The following is a 25,657-nucleotide window of genomic DNA, read 5'->3' as shown; positions in this document are numbered from 1 at the left end:
TCTGTCTGTCTCTCTCTCTCTGTCTCTCTCTGTCTCTCTCTCTCTCTCTCTCTCTCTCTTTCTCTCTCCTTTTTTCTCTTTCTTTATACCTTTCTCCCTCTGTCTATCTCTAATTTCTTTTACTTTCTGTACTCCTCTATTTCTCTCTCTCTGCCTCTGCCCCTTCTATCTCTGCCTTCTTTCTCTTTGCTTCTGTTTCTGTCTCTTTCTGTGCCTGCATTTTCTTAGTTTTTCTGTGTCTTTTTCTGTGATTCTTTTATTCTGTCTCTCTATCTCTCTGTTTCTTTCTTTTCCTGTGACTGCTTTTTTCTACATCTCTTTCTGTGATTCTTTTATTCTTTCTGCCTCTCTCTCTCTCTCTCTCTCTCTCTCTCTCTCTCTCTCTCTCTCTCTCTCTCTCTCTGTCTCTCTGTCTCTCTCTCTCTCTCTCTCTCTCTCTGTCTCTCTCTCTCTCTCTCTCTCTCTCTCTCTCTCTCTCTCTCTCTCTCTCTCTCTCTCTCTCTCTCTCTCTCTCTCTCTCTCCTCCTCCTCCCTTCCTTCTTCCTCTCTTTTTCCCTCACTCCCTCCTTCTCTCCCTTTGTTCCTTTTTTCTGTTGCCCCTTTCCTTTTCCCCACCTTTACCTCTCTCTCTGCCTCTTTTCCTCCTTCTGATTCTGATTCATAATATCTTGAAAGGCTGCTTGATAACATTTGCCCAACCCTCCTGACATCTGGTGAGTGATTCCTCCTCAGGCAGCTTTTGATGTGGTCTGTGTATGATTGATGAAAGCTGCCTCAATTTGCTCTTCAAAGCTTTGTTTATGGTAAGGTTGAATATATCTCAGTTAGGTTTCACTCTTTTCCTCTTCATGAACAATTCCAAATTATGCAGGAATACTGAGGCATTGGCCATGTGCTAATAATCATCTTCATGGATTCTGTAATAGTCCTTAAAAAATGGCCACCATTTCCAGATTAGCCATTCTATTGTTCTTTAAAAGGCTTTTATAGTCTGAATTTTTCACCTGTGAAGGAAAGTCCCTAGGCAACCTTGAATTGGATTGGATTATGAGTAAAAATTCTACTCTATAACTGAGACCTAAGTTTGGAGGCTAGGTAATAAAGTAGAAAACTGCTAATAAACATTTTGGGTATGATGTTAGTCCCCATTAATATAAAAAATGAATCAAAGGTATATTATAGTGTAGAGGAAGAGAATTCTTTATAAAGATAAAATAAGAGGGAGAGGGCTTGACTAGAAGTCAGAAGGGTTGGGCTCAAGACCACTTAATTTGAAGTCAGAAGGCCTTGATCTGAGTCACAGTAGTGTCACTACTGAATAGCCTTGACCAAGTAGCTTCTTTCTGGATCTCAATTTCTTATAAAGTGAATTGTTTGAGCTAATGATCTTTAAGCCCCTTCTAGTCCTAAATTCTATGGCCCAATGCTGAGATAAACTGAACTCCTGAAAATTTTAATATCTATCATGGAGAAGTATTGCAATGATAGAAGTTTGGGTTACTTTGAAAAATGTTGAAAAAGATGAGTCACTGAGTGAGAATTTATTGCTGTACTTTCATCAGTGCCCATGGGAGAGAGTGCCCTGATCAACCAACACAAGTATTCTAATTGCTTGGGTAGTGGACCTGGAACCAGTGCTAGGCAAGGTAGGCAGCTGCTTATGTAGAACATGGTACACAGCTGGAACAAAATGGCACACTTTAAAATATGAGATTTAAAGAAACACACATTTTTAATGCCAGAAAACTTTGCTCACCAGGACACATGGGTTAAATTTCAAGGTTTAAAGGGAGGCTCAGAAACTTGAGTTAAAAGCAGCCTACAAGGGACATGATTTTTAACAATTACCTAGGTTGATCAAATTCCTCATCTGCATTCTGCCTGACAGGTATGGAGTGAAGAAGTGAGGACAGTAACCCTTAAGATCATACAACTCTCCTTACTTTTATTGCTTTCCAAACAGCCTATTAGGATGGATTTCCAAGTAGATTTCCCTTCTGGAAGAAAATGCACCACTCATCCTGTACAAGTACTCATTCATGATGGCAGTTATATTTCTCCTTATAAATTAATAAATTGACATTCTGGTTGGTCAATCACCCTCAGACTCTGACTCATAGATTGTTAGAACCAAAAGAGACCTTTGAGATAACTTAGTCTAACCTTTTCATTTCAAAGCTGAGTTAACTGAGGGTCATGGAGAAGAGTAAACTTGCACAGTCACACAACTAACCAAGTTGCAGAGTAAGGTCTCCTAAGTCCATGTTTAGTACTCATTTCTACTTTCACCAGAAGTCATTCCCCGAGAGTCTGTCATCTCTTGTTGGACTGCTGAAAATTGAGTTCTCCAACTTGGAAATCAGAGGGTAAGAGACTTGTGACATAGATAATGTTCTAAGTCTAACTGACTTGAATGTATCCGCAGAAGGACAAGATAATAGGATGCCTATAGGAATTTAAAATCTCTGTTGTTTTATAAGTGAGCAAAACCTCTTTTCTTTCATTAGTTTTTTACTTTGTTTCCCCTAGCCTAGAGGGGTTGAAGTTTGTTGGGAAGGCACTAACCAGCATCTTATTCTGATTCCCAAAAAGTTCCATTGGACTATCTGTAGCATATGTCCCAACTGAAGTTTCTCCAGATTTTGACATTGCTTTGATTGTCTTGAGCCAAGGAACAGAAAAAAAAAAAAGAAATTAAAAAAAAAAAAGAACTAGGGGAAATTTTTTTCTGGAAAGTTCCAATTCTTTAATTCCAAAAATCACAGAAGGTCAAACACTGAGGTTACTTGAAATATATCCCAGGGTCTAGGAAGCAGAGAGTGGGTTGGGACAGGGTGGGAGATAAGTGATGGGTGACATCCCCTGTTGTACCTGGCTGACTGACTGAGGCTAACGGTGCCCCTTCGGGTTATCCTTTCCAGATTTGTATTCAAGGAATGACCAGTCTGGGGATTTTCATCTTGTACAGGCAAGACCTCTTATGTAGTACTTAGTACATGTGATTTCTAGTCCTAGATCTGCCATTCACTAGGTGACATGGATGGAGAAGCTTTCTGATATGAATTGTTGAGTCTCAAAGAATAAAGTTGCTCAGAAAACCATGGGAGGGAGATAAGCTGAGGTCAATGGAGCTATATAGGCATGTCCCTTGATGTCTTCAGGTCAAGTCAAGAAGCATTTATTAAGGGTTTACTATGTGCCAAACAATGTACTAAACATTGGGAAGACAAATAAACACAGGAAGATAGTCCCTACCCTAAGGAGCTTTTACTCTAATGGGAGAAAACCTATAAAAAGGAAGTAAGAAAACAGTGGGGATGGGGGAGTGGTGTTAGATGAAGGCACTCCACTATGGGGTATTATAGAGGAAGACTTGGTGGATTCTCAAGAATACAGAGTTGATCTGAATGTCCTCCTTAAAATAAACAGTCAACTAATCAGAATCAGGGGTTGAAGCATAGGGGAGGGTGGAGGGAATATTTCTAACATCTAAAATCCAGGGCTGGATTGAGCTTCTAGTGAAGAAGTTTCTGGGGCATTGGAGACAAAGTCTGGGAGGAGAATTAGAATTGCAATCTGAAGAGGAATGAAAACCTCTGGGATTTCTCTAAACCACTCAAGGTGTCATATTCTGACTAACACTCTTCCCTGAATTCAAGAGGAAGAGCTGAGATGTTGCTTGGACGTGGGATTATCAGACTCCTGGAATGTCCTCCTAAACCTGGCAACCTCAGTCCTGCCAGCATTGTACAAAATTCCATGGTGAATCCAGTTTCTCTTTCTAGGAGTAGAAATATTGAGGGCTGCTGCCATCCTGGGCTCCCATTGTGATGATGTGTTATTTTAATAAAGGCATATGTACCAATGAGGCCTGTTGGGAACATTTTTTCAAATGGTAAAAATAAAAAGAAGTCAAGTCAAGGATACAGACCATTTTTATGGCAACATCTGAAAATGAGTGTGTAGTAAAGCAGCATGCAGTCTCTCACATATTAAGCCCTTAATACATGTCTATTGAATTGACTTAGATGATACTGTAGAAGGAACAACAGCTTAGAAGTCAGAAGATATGGATTCTTGTGCTTATTCCTGTTTATTGTATAGTAATAACTAGCATTAAAATAGTACTTTAAGGTTTACAAAGCACTTCACATATATGATCTCATTTGATCCACACAAGAGCCTTAGGAAGTGAGTGCTATTATCATTTCCATTTTACAGATGTGGAAACTGAGTCAGATAACTATCAAATAGCTTGCCCAGGGTCACACAGCTAATAAATGTCTGAGGCTGGATTTGAACTCAGGTCTTCTTAACTCCACATCACACTATCTAGCACTTAACCTCTCTGACACTCAGTTTCCTTATCTGAAAAATGGAAACACTACTACCCGCCTTACCCATGTTAGAGTGTAAAGATGCAATGATACAACATACATGAAAGTCCTTTGAAAACTGTAAAATCTAATTTAACCATAAAGTTGTTTTATTATCATGCAGCAGGATAATGGAAAAAAAATACTAGCTTGGGAATCAGGCCCTGGCTTCATTCACAGATGTTAACATTTTACAGGTGTGAAAATGAAAACTGATAGAAATAAAGTCGCTGGGCATCAGCCTTGTCTTCTGAGGAAAGTTGGGCAAGATGAGCTCTGAGGTCCCTTATGACTCTGAGATTTTATGATTCTAAGTCATGCATGGGCCTGGGGTTGAGTCATTCAAGAGTCAGATTAGTTTCAAAGTCTTTGATGGTGACGATCCTTGGAAGCTAGACGAGATGATTCCAGCAGGGCAGACGGGATGTTATGAGCAGTGTCCAGCACCCCCGGTGACTCTGCTCTGTGGTCTCCCATCCCAGGATGTATTAGTAGCTTCTCCAGAGCGGAAGGGTTCCTTGATTGTTTGTATTCAAATCAAGTGCTATGCAACATTTCCCTCAGGAGCCAACCTGAAATGGTCTGATGTCCTGCTGTGAATTCATTTGGTTTCCAACCCCAGGGAGCCTTTGAGAAGTGAGAGAAAGTCTTGCTCTCCTAGGTAGAGGGGAGCAGGAGGGGAGGAGGGAACCAAGAGACATGATGTCATGGATGGCCCTGTGGGCTGCTCCAGTGACCTCTGCAGAGGCAAGGCAGTCAGAAGAGGGGGTGGAGTGGGGGAGGGCTAGAGGATCAGCTGGAAGTTTTTGATATAGAGTTCATTTTATTATATTAAACACCAGGGGAAAGCCAATACTATTTAGGTTGCTGGCTACCCCCTTCCTTTGATATTCTTGGTTCTCCTTGCTTTCTTTCTTCCCCCTTTCATTCTTTCCCCAACCCCCTAGGAAACACATGAGTCTCTCCTGTAAGGGACTGCTATGGGGAACTATAGGTTCCATGGGGGAAAAGGCTAGTTTCTCTTGACCTTTGCATACTGTTTTAAAGGTATATGGTATACTTGATAGAGTATTGAGTCTAGAATAAGGAAGACTTGAGTTCAAATCTTGTCCTAGGCACTTACTAGCTGTCTCAGCTTCCTCAACAGTAAAATGGGAATAATAATAGCACCTGCCTCTTCTGAGGTGCTTAGCACAATGCCTGGCATTCCCTTCCTTCCCTCTAATGTAATCTGTAAAATGGGGATAATCATAGGGAGGACTTACCTCACAGAGGAAAAGATGAAATAATGTATGTAAAACACTTTGTAATCTTTAAGACCTATATAAATGTTAGAAATATGTATACATATATTGACTTATCATATAATATTATGTTTGATAATTTAGAGTACTAGAATATGAACTTCTGAGGTCAGGGATCATGTCTTGCTTTAGCTTTGTATCTTCATAAGCACCTAGTATAGCATTCTGTACACATAATAAATGTTCAGTGAATGACTGGATGGATGAATGTTGATAATTCCCAACTATATCCCTTGTTTATGTTCTAGAAAACAAAGCCTCTTCATTGCCTCCACACTTAGACCTTCATTCCATCCATTATTCCATCTTTCTCTCCAATCTCCTTCCCATTCTGTGTCTACTTTTATCTCTGCTACTAAGTTCCCTTGGTAGTATTTTGACACTCCACTCTCTGACTATTAGAGCAGATTGAACTGAACTCCAATGAGCCATACTTTGGCCAAACCTCTATTTATTATGAGATAATTCCTCTGAGTATCACACTGAGCTCTCATTTCATCATACTTTAAAAAAAAACTGAATTGATTTTTTCTTCTCCTTTGGGGTGGTACCCAAGTGTATCTTGGGAGAGCATTAGAACTCAGTTTCAGCAGTTTCACAGACCAAAACCCTTGATCTTAAGTGCTTAAGGTATTTCCTTAGCTCTGATTCCAACTTATTACCTGAGTGGATTGTCTCCAGAGAGCAATGGGCATTTACTCATTGTCTGATAGGTAAGATATACTTTTCTGGAAAGGTTTAGGGAGGAGAAAAGGAGGGCAGGGAATAGCAAATGCCTGCCATCGGTCCATTATGTTAAGTTCATATTATTCCAATTATTGGTCCTCTGGGTCCGTTGTTGGATGAAGAGTCTCAATAGAGAATTCTAGGCAATTTTTTTCTGAACTTAAGATGATGAGGCAAGACTTTCAGGGTACTCAGGTTCTTGCTGTTTCAATAATTACATCTCAGGCTGCGGGAGATGTGTCTGATTGTTGTCTGAATAAGGCCAACGTTGCCCATGTCTTTTGATCAGCTTCATTTTATTGAAACGAGGACTGGTCTTATAGATGAATGAGTCTATGGGAGAAGTGGGAGAGAACATTTAATCAATCATGACTGGCTCCTTCCTCTCCACCAAAAGCAAAACTTCGGATAGCTCTTGTGACCATTTTCAATGATAAACTGAAGAGGTCTCTAGTAGTGCTGCAAAGCAGGAGACTACTTATGGGGTACTTCTTAGGATCATATGATCATGACTTTATATCTGAAAGGGAGCTTGATGGTCACTGACGCCTTTGGAAAGTAAGAAGGAAACAATCTGTTTGGATTGTCTTCTTTTCCTCTAACTAGAATCCTCTCCAAGGGGCGGCTAGGTGGTGTGGTGCAGTATATAGAGCACCAGCCCTGGAATCAGGAGGACCTGAGTTCAAATGTGACCTCAGACACTTGACACACTTACTAGCCATGTGACCTTGGGCAAATCACTTAACCCCAACTGCCCTTCCTCCCCCTCCAAAAAGCAAAGACAAAAAAAAGAATTCTCTCCATTGTCTTCTTTACCCATGCAGAACATAGCCATGTGTTTAAGTAACCTTCTACTAGTTAAATAGATTTGTGCAATTTCAGAGGGTACTACTGAGGTAGAAAAATGAACATAAGTGCACATGAAGGTCTCTAATCTCAGTCAGAAAATGTTAGCTATAAATTAATGTAACCAGTGAAAAAGGAAGTGAAACTTCCGCACTCTGATTCCTCGAGACAAACTTTTAGGGCCCCAAGTCTTACATGGGTTGTTTAGGTAGTAGACATGCCTGTGGTCATGTGGTTAACCGAGGAAGGGAAATTCCATCACTAAAATGCTTCAGGGAATAGTTTGCTGCACATCTGGAAGCAACAACCAATGACAGCTGGGAAATAGTGGCTTCAAGATTTGTTTGACACAAAGCAAATGAAGTTGCGTCCAAGCTGGGCAATTGCTACAAATAGTACTGGGTTGTAAAGAGGTCCCTACCTCAGTGTCAGAGCAGTCCTGCAGAAAGGGGATGGCCAGGGTCAATCAGCTAATCAACAACATCTATTAGTTACTACGAGTTAGGCACTTTTCTAGGGATATGAAGGAAAGAGAAAAGGAAACAGTCCACAGGGAGCTTACATCCTTGTGGGGGGGAGGGGAGTACAACATGTACTTATATAAGGATACTGTACATACACACACATAATCACACAATACAGGGTAAAGGGTAAATCGTAGAGCTCTGGGCCTAAAGTTAGACCAATTCATCTTCATGAGTTCAAATCCAGCCTCAGATACTTTACTAGCTATGTGACCCTTGGCAAGTCACTTAACCCTGTTTGCCTCAGTTTCCTTATCTGTAAAATGAGGTAGAGAAGGAAATGGCAAGCTGCTTCACTGTCTTTGCCAAAAAAACACAAACAAACCCACATAGGGTCACACAGGGTCAGACATGACTGAAAATGACAGAACAACAACAAATTTGTAGAGGGTGGCAAAGCAGCTGGGTATTACCAAGAAAGGCTTCATGTAGGGGATGGCCCTTGAGGAGAACTTTGAAGGAAGCCAGGGATTCTACGAGGTTAAGAAGTATACTCTAAACATGGGAGAAGGGGGTAGCTAGGGAGCACAGTGGATAGAGCACTGGCCCTGGAGTCAAGGAGAACCTGAATTGAAATCTGGCCACAGACACTTGATACTTACTAGCTGTGTGACACTGGGAAGTCACTTAACCCTGATTGCTTTGCCAAAAGAGAAGAATTATATTTGATCCTAGACCAGAGGTTCTTAGTAGTAATAATAATAATAATAATAACAATTATAACTAGCATTTATGTAAGACTTTTAAGATTCACAAAATGCTTTGTAGATAGTATCTCATGTGACCCTCACAATAACCCTGGGAAGTACGTACTGCTGTTAGACCATTTCACAAATGAGGAAACCAGATTAAAATGTAATTAGAAAATGTTTCTCAAAAAATACAATACAACATAGATATTGTTAATTTGTGGTTTTTCTAAGTGAGTATGCTACCTGCAAGAATTCATTGCTATTTGAATTTGATACCATTGGTTTAGATTTAAAAAGGAATGGAGAAAATGTTAATAATTCAGATTAAGCTTAAAAGTGTTCTGTATGTATACCCCCTCCACTCCCACCCTAGAAAGCCAGTTTTTAAACTTTAGCAGCACAGCAATGTCTGTAAGACATCCAGTTTAATTAGGGTAGATAATTGGGAATCAGGGACTAGAGTTGAGGAGAGAGGCCGGGGCTGGATATATAGATCTGGGACTTAAATGCTTAAAGATGGTAATTAAACTGTTGGGAATGGCTGAGGTCATCAAGAGTAAGTATAAAGAAAGAAAAGAGGGCCTGCAATTGGGAAGGGAACAAACATTTGTTAAGCACTTCCTCTCCTAGTGACATCATTCACTAAGCAACACATTTTCAAAAGAATCAGTGTGGACAACCTAAAAGGCAACAGGTACATGGTGGGCATAAATACACTATGGAATGTTCCCCTAAATGCATTTGCATGAAATGTGGTGTAGAAGAGAAACCCAGGAAATGCAGAAGCAGAATAAGGAATGACAGATGGATAGTTGGTAGCTGTGGAAGATTAGAAGATTTAGAAGAAGGCCTCGAGCAGGCTAGGTAGATGCTTTATACAGGAATTATGGGAAAACACAGACAACAATTGGCTATAAGCTTCTTGAGTGGAGGGATTATTTCTTTCTTTAAATTTGTATACTCAGTAGCCAGCATAGTTCCTGGAATATAGTATGTGCCTAGTAAATGCTTGTTTATTGAATGATTGATGGATTGATAGGATGAGAAGTATGGGAGGGTAAAAATCTGCACATTTGTATGAAGGCTTCCTATTACCATTATTAGTGGAACACCTACCAGTGCAGGTTGGTGTTTGGGTCATAGCTATGCCTACCCAAATGGACCAGTGGATTAGAAATCACTTGGATCTTTTAGCACTTAGTTTCTTTTACCATGTGGTTTCTCTTTTAATTCTATTAACTCTGTGAGTGTATTTATTTTATAGTCAAAGATCAAGAAATCTTTCTGGAATCTGATCTATATCTATGCTCTTCCTATGAGTCAGAATGGAAATGACACTGTTCAAAATACTTTACATTGTATTTGTTAGAAATCTTTATGTGTATATGACCTATCTCTTTGACTGCCTAGGAGAAGGTCTGGAAGGATCTCTTATTCTATTCTCATCCCTACCCCTTCAATTGTCTTTCTTGTTCAATAAACAAATATCTACTATAGAGACAAAATGTAAATATAAACAGAGTGTTTCATAGAAAACTAACCTTTTATAAATCTTTGGTGGGCTTGTGGCTTCATCAGTGTGAACATTGCTCTCACTGACTTAGATTATGACCCCTCCTTACTTTCTTATTCTTTTCAATTACTTGTCCTATAAACCCTCCACAGAGGATTTACCCAGTGTCTGGGATTCCTTCTTCATATTTTTTTAGTGGTCTAAGGATTGATTCCAGGGCACATCTAGGACTGTCCATCTGTTGTTGAATATTATTGCTACATCCCCAACCAATCTCCTTTTCCAGATATATTCAATATAACCTCTGTAATGTCTTTGATACATGCCTTGTATACAAGACTACCTAAAAAAGACTTTGTGCTAAAGTCTGCTTATAAGTACCATGTATTTGTTCATAAATTTTTGAATCATGTGAAATTTTTATTCTTCTGGATGTGGCAGAAAGAATGTAGGGCTCGATTCCAGAGTTCAAATTCCAGTCCTAACGTTGTACTTTTCATGTACTATAGGCATACAGGAAAGTCACTCAACATTTCTGACCCTTCATTTCCTTATTTATAAAATGGAGTTAATATAATATTTGCAACATGAACCTCAAAGAGTTTTGAAAAAAAGTGTTTAGTAAAGTGTCCCTTGGTCCTACCCTAAGCTTTGCCAGCTTAGTTTTGCTCTTTCATTGCTCAGTTATAGGACTCTATCCCAATTTTATGGATGTCTCCACCTTCCAGTTCTTTTTTATAGGATGCCTTTCCCCATCAGAAGACTGTAGCAGTAACCACACTGGCATACCCAGGATGGCTGCTAGCACAGGTTCTTGGATCTGCTTTATTAGGAAAGATAGCTGTTTAAGGGGTCAACAAGTCAGCACCCTGAACTTCAGAGAAAATACAAACAGAAAATATAGAGAAAATATAAGCAGAGAAATAAAGACCAACAGACAGGGCTCTGACCACCTGAATCAAAGCAATATTGTTAAATACTTTACATACATCCCTGGATGGAGAGAGCCTTAACCTCTGAGCAGTCAGGGAGCTCTGAACTTATGGCCACTTAGAATCTCAACCATGGAATCACAAGATCCTTCTCATAAGTGAGCCCCCAAAGCAAAATACCAACTCAGAGTGTGTGTCACACACACACACATACACACTTCTCAGAGACAGAAGACATCACAACCCTAGTGACTCAGTGCCTAATTAGAAATTAGCAAAAGGTGTGAAAGCCTTCTTATGAGCAAGCCTCCCCTAAGCAAGCTTTCCTTAATGGACTCCACATGAGGTCTATTAATGAGGGGGCGGGGGAAGGGAAAATCTTAAATCCTATTAACATTACAAGGACAAAGACTGCCTTGCTTGTTTTTATTTGTATCTCTAGCACTTATGACAGTGCCTGGAACATTGTAGGTACTTTGATGACATTTTTTTACTTATGTTCTTCAGCATTCCTCAATGGTGATATATTGTAGCCCACCCATAGTCACTAGATAACTCTTCAGTGTCAACCTAGAAGAATTGGTCCAGATTGGAAATGAGCCAGGTAGAAACTCCTATGCCATCTGTATGTTTATTTTCAAAAAGATTGTTGTTTTCTATGTCTTAAACTCATATAGCAACATTGTTAGAATGTTGGTATTAAAAAGATGGGTCTTTGCTTTCATAAAAAGTTTGGGGTCAAAAAATGAACCCTGCAAGTTTGCAAAGTAACTTACTCTGCCGCACAACCCCCACCCTGACTATTGTTCAACTCGAGACTCAACTAATTATCCATTTGTACTGTCTGTCCTAAATAGACATTCTGTTGGGAAAAAAAAAAGTTTAAAGTACTGTTAAGTAAAGTAAAAAAAAAAAGAGTTTAGAGTACTGAACTAGATAATGTTGAAATCTGGGCAACAGACATTCTTCATTCATTGGTTTTTCCTGTGTGGGTGGTCGGGTTAAATTCTTTTTAGGGAGTACAGATCTCTTCTGGGAGGCTCTGCAATATTCTGGGACTTGATGCAAAAGTACAATATCATAAACAAGCTGGAACATCTGGAACATCTATAAAGAATCTCTTTTGGACTGGACTCTCTGCTGTATCTCCTCCAATATAGTGGTGAACACCTTTGACTAACAGAAAGAAGTGCCCTGCTGCCTAGCACCTAGAGATATTCTATAACTAATTCTGCTATGCTAATCTCATAATAAAGACTACAGATGGGCTACATAAGGAGAACTGGGGTACATTTAAAAATCAGTAACAAATCAAATGGAGCTGGTTTTGGTTCCTGTCTGAGTGTATACCAAGAAGAGGCAAGAATTTCTGAAACTACTTGGTGGGGAGAGAGGCTGAAGGCCTCTATGTCTCTGCAAGGACTGCTCTGGTGTGGTTGATGAAAGCATGGCTCTCCCTGCTGTCACTTTTGTCTCTTTCGTATCTATTCCTTCTTGATGGTGAAGCAATAGTGAGTAATAAGTGAGTCTTGTGAAATTAGAGATGTCAGAATGGTAAATCAGGAGAAGTCCTGGATATGGAATCCGAGACAGGTTTTGTGGCCAGCCAGTCCTCCAGTAAGACCCAAGGAATTCCCTAAGCATCTAGCCCAGTGATAAGGTGAGGATTCATCCACCTGCCACATTTGTACATCAACTAGGTGGGACCAATGCTGTGTAGAAACTGCTTTAAGTTTGAGTCCCTCCCCAGGCTCTGAGGTGGTAAAGAGAAGGGTGTGCTCCTGAACGTCAAGGGGGATGAAATATTTGTACTTACTCCTGTTCTTGCTATAGCTTTGCAGGAAATATCCCTTTGTAAACATTAGTAGATGTTGATTGGCTAAGTGCAACTGAGCTTAATTATTGGTGGCAAACTGTGAAGGGAACTCACAGGAATTGGGGTTCCACCCAATAGAATTAGAGAAGAATCATTCCCTTGCTCTTCAAGGGGTCTCCCTGGCACCCTGAGGGGGTAATATAGCTAGCTTTGCTCTGGGAGAGTGTCTAGAGTTACAATGAACACCTAGCTCACTTTTATACCACATCTTCACCAGAAGTGTTGCTTAGTTCATGTAAATATGACCTTCATAGAAGTCTTGTATTCGTGGGAGAAGATGGGTATCTATGTCAGTAATTACTGATGGTTTCTCATTTGTCTTCTTTTGGTACAATTAAGTCCTGAGGTTTTTCTGTATATTTTTGGTACCTTCCTCTCTTTCATATCCTTTCCTTATCAGTCCTTCAATGCCTTTAGTATTATGCATCCTCTAGTGAGGATCTCCTCCATATACACTTGGTCCTCTTCAGCTGTTTATTCCTATTTCTGTTCTGTTTAGTGCCATTTTTATTCTTCTATAAGCACACCTGGGACTATGTTAGGATTCAAGTATGATGTTTCCATTATCTTTGATGGAGAACACAGTTTGTTAAAATTTTATTGCAAATCTTTTCCATTTTTCTTCTGTGTGTAGTTCTCTGTCCATTTTCATCCTTAAATGCCTCAGGGATAAACTTTGTTTCTTTGTCTATCTCACCAAGCTACTTTTAACATCCACTGCTTTTCTCTGTTTATGAAATGATACTGTTCACTATTGTTCATCAACTTTCTTTGCAACATTTTACAAACAAGTTTATATTCTAAACTGATGTTGTCTTTGACAGCCATTTTTCTCTATTGGCAAGTAAGCCAGATGTTTGCAAAGTAAAGCATTTCCTGTACTTTTTTGGGATGTTCTTTATGTGGCAATTAATCTACATGGTTGAGCTCAGAGGTGTGTTGGAGTAGCTAGGGGAGAGCCGATTGTAAAATTTTCATTGTATTTATTTACACCTTGGAAATAAACAGTATAAATCAGGGCTTGATTTATAGCTTTGCTGATTTTTTGGCCTTGAGAAAGTGATTAGGAAAATGCAAATCATGCAGATTAAACTTGAAAGCATATTGTGAATCTACTGGTTTTTTTTTTTCCAGAGAGCTAGTTTTTAAACATTTACAGGTATATACTTGGTTAAACTTCTTTCATACAGTTTCCATTTTTTTACTTCCAAATGCTTGTATAAACAGTTCAGGATCAACTTGCTTCAATTATATGTCATTTATATTATTATTATTAATTATTATAGTTTATTTTGTTCTTAAAGAATTTTGATCTAAGCTCTGATGATGGTCTGATTTTACATGGACAACTGATTCAAGGATAACTCTCAAATCATTAACACTTATTTCTCCTGTCTGTTAAAATAGAAACTATTTAATTCATTATGGTATTATTTGATGCTCACCGTATCTAGAATCTATCAATTCTTTAATTAAAAAATATTCATGATATAGGAGTATTTAATGTCACTAATTGACCTCATTCTCTCTTCCTGAATCATGCTTTCCCATATATTTCTCCCATCCTCACCCTTCTCTATTTTTACTTGAAGTATGATGACAGGTATCAGAGTGTATTTTGATTTAATTTATGGTATTTCTAGAAATGATTGGCACGCTCTTGTAATTCTTAATACTTGGGGAGGTTGAAGCTATTGGATCCCCTAAGTTTGGAATTTCTGAGTTGTAGAGGGGCTAAAGCCAATGGAATTCTAAGTTCAGGTGACCTTCCAGGAGCAAAAGGCCACCAGACTGTCCAAGTAAAGGTGAATCAGTCCAGGTCAGAAAAATAGAGCAAATTAAAGCTTTTGTGCTGATCAGTATTGGGAATTGGGTTAGTGTGTAGCCTCTGCATTTCCAACTTTGGAGAGATAAGGAGAACCAGCCTAAAATATATATAGGATCTTACCAAGTTCTTCCTAGAATTTATCTGCCACGTCATCCTTAGCAACTAGCATTGCTGAATACGGTGTAATGAATTAAGTCCAAACTTTATAAAGAGGAAAATGAGTCAGATCGCCTCCTTGAGAAGCTGCAAAATTCTTTAATGATCCTAAACTCATCCCTGAAACTAAAGTCCAACTTCTTAATGCCTACTACTTTTAAATGGCTGCAAGTCATGAAACACTGCAATGACTGAAGAAAATGGCGAACCAGTCTAGGGTCTTTGCCAAGAAAAGCCCATGAAGAGAATGGTCCAGGGGGTCACAAAGAATTGGACATGACTCAATGGCTGAACAGCACCAACTTATAAGGACGGAAATAGAAAATGTATACAAAGGCATTTTGATGAGATTAATGGGAGATTGTTGACCACCTTAGGAAAGGCTTTGTTTGGGAGATGACTCTTAATCAGAGCCTTGAAAGGAGCTTGATATTCTAAGGGGCATAAGTTAGAGTGGAGGGCTGTCCAGGTAGGGGGGACAACTTGCCCAGGGATATAGAGGCAGCAGATGGAACCATCATGTAAAAGGAAAGAAAATCAAGTGAACCAATTTGGTTAGAACAGAGAGTAGATGAGGGGGAGCAAAGTGAAATAAAACTAAAAAAGTAGCTTAGAGAGAGAGAATTCATTGACAGTTTTAAATTCCAGAACTAAAATTTGGAGGAAGATGAGAAACAGAAATCTTCATGAGATTGTGAAGAGCTTTAAATATCAAAACAGAATAGTTTGCATTTTATCATGGCCATGAATCTGCTGGAATTTATTGAGCAGGATAGTAATGTGGCCAAATCTATGGTTTGGTTCTACTGATCTGATAGCTATGTGGATGTTGGATTGGAGAGAATGACCAAGAATGGACAGGAAGAGATAGTAATAGTCTAGGCAAAGAATAATGAGAGCTTGAACTAGGTTAGTGGTTGAGTGAGCTGAGAGAAGGGAAGAAATATGAGTCAAAATGTATTTGTAGAATATTCATAGGATCATAGATTTAGAATGGGAAGGAACTTTTGAGACTATCCAGTCCAATTCCCTCATTTTACAGTTGAGAAAACTGAAGGTGTAGAGAGAGGAAAGGATTTAAGAAAGGTTACAAAGTGGCAGAGACAATTTGAACCCACATTCTGTCATTCCAAATCCAGCACCCTTTCTACCTTTCAGAATCAATAAAATCAGACAGCTCATTGGATATAGTAAATATATTACCATTGAACAGGATATGGTGAATGAGAGGGAAGAGATGCTCTCCTTATTCCTCACACAATGTAACATGCGACAGTGACTGAAGACCAAAGGAGCTGAAATTAAATCAAAAGGAGAAACTGAATTCAGACCTAAGGAATGGCGTTACTATCAATAGTCTGCTGGGTGCATAGTTATTATCTTGGGGACTATCTCCTTGTTAGCAGAGGGTCCAATTCTGTTTAGGACAGTCTAAGGGATAGCACTGCTTTAAGGTAGGATCATAGATTGGATTATGGTGATGATGCTAATAAGAAGACCTACTCCTTTTGTAGTGCTTTCAAATTTGCAAAGCATTTTACAAATATGAATCTATTTAATCATCACAACATGGTAGGGTAGGCATTATTATTATTATTCTAATTTTACAGATTAGAAAACTGAGGCACAGTGGCTAAGTGATTTGCCCAGGCTCAGATACCTAGTGAGGAGTCTGAGTCAGCATTCAAACAGGTCTTCCTGACTCCAAAGTCTGAGTTTTATCCCTGTGATACCTAGCTGCCTGGGATGACCTCCCAGGATGCTGTCTAAGCCTCAGGAATCTGGGCGAAGGTCAATAGTCCAGGGGAGGCAGTGAGACAGAGACTCAGCAGGGTAGAAAAGAAGTTAACAGTTTCTTTCAAGACACCATTCTTAAGATTTGTGGGGACAATGTAAATTAATCTCTGTGAGCCCCAGGGCAGCCTTGTTGAGATTCTTCAACCTAAATCAGCCTGCCACATCACCTTGCTTGTTTCTGCTGTCAGCCCATTTGTGTGGAGTGTTGATAACCATATCTGAAGTGACATGTAAGTGTTTTTTGTCTTGTGAGATATTTCCTTGGGTGAAGGTAAATCAGGAACCTGAGGAGTCATAAGGGCAGTAAGAGATTTGTTCTAAAAAAGTATGCTATCAAAAAGGATTATTAATAAAAACAATGATGGTGGATTATGATTTTAATAGACTACTTTCAGGTTGATCAAGTACATTACCTATATTATTTCCATTGAGAGAATATATATTGATATAGACACATCAATCTGAATGTGTTGAAATCTGTCTTTCCTCAGTCAACACCTTCTTTTCCCTCTTGTCTCTCGGTGCCTTGTTCTTTGCTACTCCAATAATGAGAGAGTGATATTCCAGGTGTAAACCAAAAAGAGGTTTCCTGGTTAAGATTCAGAAATTTGTAGCCTCCAGGGAAAAAGGGGGAAAAAATGAGAGGAGGAGAAGAGAGAGAGTTTAAGAGGGAGATGAAAAGTAGAAATCTTCACCACCTGCTTTTTAATGATTAGCTCCCCAGATAAGGATGCCTGGAGAAGCGTTCCAGGGGTGTGGGGCCTGCCCAGACAAGGCACAGAGAAAAGGAGGGTTTAGAGAAAAGTGGACGGGGTGGTGGCGGAGGAGAGAATCACTGTATTCTCCATTTACCTCTTCTCCATTTGCTTAATGGTTTCAAATTAAGGTGCCTTCCCAGCATACACATAACACACACACACACACACACACACACATCCTCATCCTTTTGTATATTTTAATGAACATTCTAAAGGTTACCTTTGCCCCTATTAACTAATTCTATGACCTTTGGCAAATTACTTTGCCATTCTGGCCTTTGGTTTTTATCACCCATTGAACAAGGGAGTTGGAATTGAAAGGTGAAAGAGATACTAGAGATTACTGAGTTTGAGTCCTTGATTTGTCAGATGAGGAAATTGAGGCCCAGTGAGGTGAATCCTAACTCTGCTGCTTTATATTCCTATCACCTTGGGCAAGTCAGTTTGCCCCTCTTGACTTGTTTCCTCATTGGCAAAATGAGGGTGTTTGAACTAGATTTCTTCTAAAGCCCTACCTGCCTCTAAATCCCATGATAAGTGACATCCCAGTTCACACAGTGAGTGTGACAACAAATTCTCGAACTCTGGTCTCTTGACCAGAGCTATTAAGTGAACCAGTCTTCCTAAATGACCTCTAGAGTCCTTTCTAGAACTAACTAATATCCATGGCAATAAGATGCTACATTGTGATTTAATTGTCACTTGAAATTGTACATCTTTGACTCAAAGCAAATCTCAGGGAGGGAAAATAGTATATATTACCATTGGACAGGATAAAGCCTTGTCAGGGTGGTTTCAAAGCTCTGATGAACAATTTAGAGATTTGAAAGACCTCAGAGGTCATCACAAACCCCTTGTTTAAGAGATGAGACCCACAGAGATCTAGTAGCTTACCCACAGTTGTCCAGTATTAGAGTTAATATATGTCACCAGGGCCTCTAAATTTTGATCCAGCCCTCTTTCCATTGCGCTCAATAACTTTACCTGCATGCAATCTGGGTTGCTTGTCAAAAAAATGCAATGGAAACCGGAAGTGCATTTGTTAGGTTGAACAGGGCTGCTGCATTCCAGCTTTTTCCTTTTGGAGGGGCAGAAAGGGGTGGGTGGGAGGGGAGGGGAGAGAAGAATAATTTATGAGTAGGTTCTGCCTTTGGATGTGGTACTTGTGACCAAAGTAATGAACAGCCAACCTGTTCTCGCTGCCAACCAGATGAGCACGTGTTTGTATGCTTGTCAGGGGGGTGATCTCTCTCCCCTTTTATTAGATGTTCCCCATTCCCTTTGTTCTGATTACTGAGATTTTCTCATCATTGGCAATAGCCAACCGTTCAACTTTCCCATCCGATGGGGGCCAGCACAATACATCCTAGCCTCTGGAGCCAGTCAGGCCTGTCAGTCCTTGACAGTTACAACGCCCAGTTGTTAATTCATCCTGATTTCCATTTTGCTTTTTTCTCCCATGAAAAATGAACAAGCTACCACTAGCGATTGTTGCTGTGGTAGGGGAGGAGAAAAAATGCCGTGGTGATTAAAAACTGGAAACGCCCGTGAAAAAATGTGATCTCCAGCTTCTAAATTGCTGCAAAAAATATAGCCCCAGATGTCACGCAAACCCCAATCAAACCTGCTCTCTTCTGGACTGTAAAACCAAACAGCAGACATCAGCTTGTAAGAAGGCACAGATGTACCATCAAAACAAATCCCCACAGTTTGGAAATGTTTCTTTTCTTTTTCTGAGGGTGGGGGGTGGGGGAGCATGGGGTGGTGGTAGTGGTGACAAGGGTGGGTGGGAAAGGAAATAAGATGACTTATTTCAATATATAATTTGCCCTGAAGAATTTCTTTTCTCACCAGCTCAAGCAATATACATATGGCTGAATAGTGTTAATAAGTGTAATGCTGTGCCCATAACTTGCAAGATCACCTACTGAGCACTAAGCCAAGCTAAGATAAAGGAAATGAAACTAACCTGCAAATCCCTTTTCCTTCTAGGTTCTCAGCCACTGTCAAATCCACTCATTGCTTGGTGAGAAATAAATTACATTATGGATTTTTTTTCTTTATTAAAGTTACTTTCTAAGGATTTTTGTTGAGGTAAGAATATGTTTTTATCTTTGTGGTGGGTGTTAGGCTAATGAAGAAAGGAATAATTCAATACAACTATGAATAGCATTCTATCAACCCCATTCTTTTGACCAAGTTTTCATTATGGGGGCAGGTCACAAGAAGGCAGTGTGTTGTTGAGAAAAGTTGAAGATTTGGAGTTAGAAGACCCAAATTTTACCAGTTTCAAGTCCTCCTCTGGCTGCTTACTGTTTTATGTGACTTTGGTTAAGTCATTTCCACATCTATGAAACTTAGTTTTCTCATCTGTAAAATGAGGAACTGGAGTAGATCAAAGGATTGGGGTCTTATAACTGGAAAGGAAGGTGATCTCTAGATCACTTGGAAATCTATGCTCTTATATGGTTTAAAATATTTTTGATTCTGTGTCCTTCCCCAGCCCATTAGTGTATTACCTCCTTGCTCATATCCTTTGAGATTGTATGGGCAGGTAGGATTCCCCAGGGATGTATAGCAACATGATAGCCCTTTGAGCCTGATGGCGGTGGCTGGGTAACCTGAGAGGTGGGGGACTCTCAGAAGGGGGTGGGTGGGAGCTCACATTCCAAAAATGACTCTTTCACTGACCTGTCTCAGGTCTCTGTAAGGCACTTTCCCTCTGGCTGTGTCTATACAATGGCAAACAATCATTCAAATAAACCAGTAACTGAATGAGGTGGGGGGAAGGAGAGACACAAGAGGCAGTAAGGTTTAGTGGAAAGAGTAATAAAATAAAATTCCAGGGACGAGGGTCCTCCTCTCAGCTGCAATTCTAACTGGTGGTATGGCCAGCTTTGCTAGGCCTGTTTCTTCATTGGCAGAAGGAGGCAGTGGTATTAGAGCACCTCTCATTAGATTCATTTCTACATCAAACATTCTTGGATTCCACCAAACTGCCCCTTAAATTGAATCCAGTGGTTGGTTTGGTCCAAATGATTGAGTCAGTATAGAGACAGGCTTTATCTGGGAAATAGTTCATCAGGGACAAGACCAGTTAAAGTTCTCCCTCCTTTTCCTCCACAAATTCTGGTGGGGAAGTCGGTCAATAAAAGAGAATGAGACAAGGGGTGGCTAGGTGGCTCAGTGAGTAAAGCGCGGGCCGCGGAGTCAGGAGGACCTGAGTTAGGATCTGGCCTCAGACACTTAACACACACACACACACACACACACACACACACACACACACACACTAGCCGTGTAACCTTGGGCAAGTTACTTAACCCCAATTGCCCTCCAAAAGGCAAAAAAAAAAAAAAAGAATGAGATAGGAAAGGACTGTCAGGTCTCAGGCCCTCCAAGAACTATAGACAAGCTGTACCTCAGAAGGTGAAATCCTCCTATAGACCAGGAGTTACCTGTGCAGAGAGGGTACTTCAAGGTTTAGACCCTCAGGGGATATAGGGGTTCAGGAGGGGAAGAGCAAATGTGCTTCTGTGGATTTGATTTCTACTGGAAAAAGCCCCCTAAATGACTCCAGGAACTCTGGCATAAGGTTCAGGTTTCTTGAGGGGGGAAAATTGCTTCTTTCTTACTAGTGGTATTGATTGTCTAAGAAGAAAGAATGCTTCAACCCCATCCTATCCAACTACAGAACTCTAGAGATAGCAGTTCTTTTTGGTTCCAGAGAGAAAGGGGTTTTAACTGATTGTTTCCTAGGCAAAATGAGGTCTCTTGGTCACTGAATTCCTGCCTGCCTCTAATATTCTGGAGGCAATTAGACCAGTAAAAAGGGCAAGCCTGTACCTTGTCCTTTCTCTCCCACTAGTCTCTAGCCTTGTTCTCTTGCCAGCTTCCCACAGGGGAGGTAGAGGTCTTTAAGAAGTAAGTGGACCACTATCTTTGGACCACCAAGAAAAAAAAAAACTCCAGAAATCAATCCCCACCCCCAGCCCCCATTCCAGATGGAGCAAAGTCCCAACTTTCTTGAACTAGTAAAGTTTCTGGCTTCAATACTCCCCACTGTCCCCTTTTGAATCCTTAACGCAGAGTAAAGTATCCTGGATGTCATTTCATCCATTCCTCTGCCTCTAAGGAAAATTAGACCTCTGTGTGTTCTTTGCCTGAGAGATACCAGATTTTAAATATATAAGGAAATTCTTGTAACATTCATGTGGAAAGGCTTTTCTTGACTCCATTGAAACCCGGTCGGAAAGTAACCCCAGAGAGGGAAAAGTGTGAGGCACTGGGATAAGTTTTTGAGAAAGATTTGCTATCTCTCTCCTTAAAGATCATACAGAGAATGAAAGCATGCTCCTTCCATTTTGGGGCAGTGTCCAGTCCCTGATGGCAGAGGGACCAAAACCTTTTGTCCTACTGTAAAGCCAGAAGGAGGGGGCCGTGTTCTCAGTTTTTGTTAGAGACTGGGCAAAGCTGAGCCTATGAGAGAACATATTATTAATATGGGCCAAGGTTGCTAGCACATTCGAAGCCAAATCCCTGACAAAACTCGTGTCTAGACCTGAACTGCTCCTCTCTCCCTCAGAGTCCAAAAGGGGCCATCCACGGTGCTTGACATGTTTTAATCTGCTTGACGTGAGTTGTTTTATTACTTTAGTCAGCATGGAGCCTCACCAGCCGGAATATGAGTAGAGATTTCCTCTGCAAAGCCTTGCGATGAGAGGGGGTGAGGGAGCCCCATGGTCGTGGAGCTATGCCACCAAATCCATATTCAGCATACCTTGTAAGAGGTGGGAGGACTAAAAAAAAATAGAGCATGGTTTGGTGGTGTCCCTTAGGCCCTGCTCATTCAATAATATATGATTTCCTCCATGGAAGAGCTTTTGTTGAGTGAAATCCTTTGATATATTTTCCCCTGCTGTCTGCCCAGGTTTTACTGTAGGCTGCCTCCTCTGAAGCCCACTGTAATGAGAATCTCTGAGCCCAGCACTGAGAGCACAGTTGTCTATCTAGTTATTTCCATATTATATGCTGGGTGCAGACCTTTGGGTGTCATTCTGTCATTTCGGTTGTATCTGACTCTTTGTGACCCTGTTTGGGGTTTTATTGACAGAAATACTGGAATGGTTTACCATTTCCTTTTCCAGCTTATTTTACAGACTAGGAAACTGAGGCAAACAGGGTTAAGTGACTTGTCCAGGGTCATATATCTAGTAAAAGTATCTGAGGTTGGATTTGAATTCAGTAATGTGAATCTTCCTAAGGACCTGGTGCTCTATGCACTATGGTGCCACCTAGTATAAACTTGGCATAATGCAAGCTCTGGCCTGGGGTTTAGGAAAGGAACAGTTCCAAGGGCTGGGTTTTAGTCTCTTAAGGTTCACATCGACTCAGATAAAGACACTGTGATATAGTGGTTAGAACCCTGAATTCAGAGTGAGAGGACATGAGTTCAAATCTAAGTTCTATCATCTGAGAACTGAGCCTTGGAGTCAGGAAGATCTGAGTTTAAATCTAACTTCCAACGCTAGCTGGACAAGTCCCTTCTGTCTGCTTAAACCTTGGGCAAGTTCCTCCAAGTTGGCCTCAGTTTCCTCATCAATATAATAGGGCTAATAATAGCACCTACCTCCCAGAGTTTTTGTGAAAACCAAATGAGATATATTTGTAAAGCATTTAGCATAGTGCCAGGAACACAGTTGGTGCTTAATTAATGCTTCTCCCTTCCTCTTCTTCATCTGCTACCTATGTAACCTTAGATATGACAATCTCTCTGGGCCTCGATTTACTTAACTTTAAAAATGATGAGGATTGAACCTGATGAACTCTAAAGTCCCTCCTAACTCTTGAGTCTTAAAGGAAAAGACCACCAAGACATTTGTGGGGTAGCCTTTTTAGAGGCTGGAAGACTCTGACTCATCTAGGGTAATTAGGGGATATAAAATCCTGCCTTTGGATCCTAACTACATGCCCTGAACATGCTATGCACTCTACATCCAGAATCAAGGGACAACGTAAAAAACAAAACAAACCAGACTTTAAAACTAAAGCTAAAGTACAAATAAAAATGTGATTAATATAACATAAGCTATAATCCTGGAAAGTATAATGTAAATGACAAATGTAAGCAGAAGGATGATAAAGTTCAGGGGTAAAAAAGAGAGACCAAGTCAGAATTGGGGGGTGGTCTCCAGGATAAGACTGAGAAAAGTTGCTCTGTTGCCAATGGCTACTACAGTCACTTATCCAGACTAATATATCCTGAACGAAGAGGAGCAATGCCTTAGGTTGCCGCCATCTTGGAAGAAATATCCTTCAAACACATCTATCACTCTTGAATTTGGTTGGTATGAATTAATTTCCCAGGAGCTAATCACTCCTCTGTGAACTGATAAAATCACGTCTCTGAAATTATAAAGTTGAAGTCTAGACTCTGCACCCATGGTGACCCTACTACCATGATGCAGATCACCTATGAAGCTCAGCCTTGATAATCCATGGCTTGGAATCTTTCTCTCTCTTGGTCTCAAACTCTCTCATATAAAATTCCCATGTCAATTTAACTAGATTCATCCATTTTATTTCCATCTCAGAAGCAGCTCTGTGTGCTATAGAATGGAGGGATGTGATTGATACAAGACTGAATTTGGCATCCAATTATCTGGGTTTGAATCTCACCTCTGACACTTACTAAGTGTGACCTTGGGTAAATCACATAGCTTCTCTGGGCTTCTGTTTCCTCATCTGTATGACAATGCGGTTGGACTAGATGGCTTCTGAGGTCCCTTCCAACTTAAATCTATTATTTTATGACTTTATGAAATAGTTGAGAGGTATCTAAAGGCTACATTGAGTATAGCATCAGAAGGAAGGAAAGGGAACAAACATTTATTGAGTTCCTATTATGTGCCCGTCATAATTACAGATAGTATCTTCTTCGATCTCATGGTTTATCTGGTGTTGGAAGAGACTTTAGAGATCATATAGTATGAAACCCCTAATTTTACAAAGAGGGAAACCGAACCCCAGAGCAGTTACAAGACTTGTCCAAGATAAGACATTTTCAATAGTAGAAACAGGATTCAAACCCAGTTCCTCCGACCTAAATCTATTGCAATTTCTACCACACTCTGGTTCTTAATAACTGAAGAGATAAGGGAGCAAACACAGTCAGAGGCATTCTATGGCATCAGTAGTTAAGGGAGTCATAGTTCTACTCCTTGCTTTTGTCTACAGTAATAAGGTCAGAAGATTCCCCAAAGGAAAACAAAGCAGCTTTCCTATAATTTCCTAATATTTTCCCCTTCTCCACTTACCCTTCATTGGATGCAAATTTGAGATCATTCCAGGGAAGGCAGTTTGTATTCTCTTTCAGTTCTTATGAAATATCATTTTAATCTTATTTTAAATGACTGCATTTCTGGAATCGACCATTTTATTCCAAAGAGAATTTCATTTCTGATAGGCTCAGATAGGTCTCTTATTTTAATTCTCCTTTTGCTCCGTTTAATATAATATCAACACTCTTCTTGTATCCAGACTTGGGTTACCTTGGATGTTTTTCCCCTGAATATTGCTGAGGCTGGTGTTAATGATGGAGGTGTTTGAATTGTATTCTAAATGAGAGTGAAATTCAAATAAGGGCCCAAATGGAAAATATGCCTATAAATATTTGAAAAGACCTCTTTATTTTGGCAGTTCTTCCTCTGGGCAAAAGGAAATGTTGATTTATAAAAGTATCTCAGGGCTGTGCATTTTACTGTTACATGTGCTGTCTTGAGAAATATTCAGATGAACCTGGGTTGTCAGAACACCAGTCAGTAGAGGTCAGAGTACTGGGTGAAAATAAATGAATCTTACTTTGGTTTCTTTAGACAAATATTTCTTCTAGTGTATTTTTTTTTGTCCACTAAAAGCTGGCTTGTGATGGTCCTGATAACTACTCCAGATCCATCTAATTCTCCTTAATTCTCCCTGATCCTCAAAAGCAAAACAACTGTTTGAAAGACAGATTAGCTTTATTCCCAGCTCAAAAGGAAATGAGCAGAGTATTAAGCAGATGTGATCTCAGAGAGCTTTGAAATGGGTCCTATCCTCTGCTAGTTTTGACTTTGTGTGCAGAACATCCTGGAAGATTAGGTGGGAAAAGAAGAATATCTATAACCCAAGAAAGCCTGGGCAAACCATCCAGATCCATACACTATGTGAAGCAGGCATTTTCTGTCTCCAAATACTTAAGAACTTAGCAAAGATTTTAACCTATGTCACTCATGATTTCAGATTATTGAGTCATATTTTTTTACCTGCTATATTTTGCTGACCTGCACAT

At 40.0% G+C, this 25,657-nt stretch overlaps 1 long non-coding RNA gene across 8 annotated transcripts in view; it reads left to right on the top strand.

The window, feature by feature from the left end:
- LOC138151250 (uncharacterized) overlaps positions 1–25,657 on the top strand; it is a 364,336-nt gene that overhangs the window by 45,436 nt on the left and 293,243 nt on the right. The window contains exon 7 of one of the 8 annotated variants that reach the window (XR_011165770.1): positions 19,321–19,422. The exons of 6 other annotated variants lie outside the window; for them this stretch is intronic. This is a non-coding gene — a long non-coding RNA (uncharacterized lncRNA). Of the gene's footprint in view, positions 1–1,888; positions 2,657–19,320; positions 19,423–25,657 lie in introns of those variants that run through there. One more of the 8 variants, XR_011165775.1, reaches the window with a different exon arrangement.

Source organism: Petaurus breviceps, unplaced genomic scaffold (genome assembly GCF_028583685.1).
Source record: "Petaurus breviceps papuanus isolate PSGF00001 unplaced genomic scaffold, PetGlider_PUasm1.0 90895, whole genome shotgun sequence".
Lineage (NCBI taxonomy): Eukaryota > Metazoa > Chordata > Mammalia > Diprotodontia > Petauridae > Petaurus > Petaurus breviceps.
This window is presented reverse-complemented; position numbering and strand designations above follow the sequence as displayed.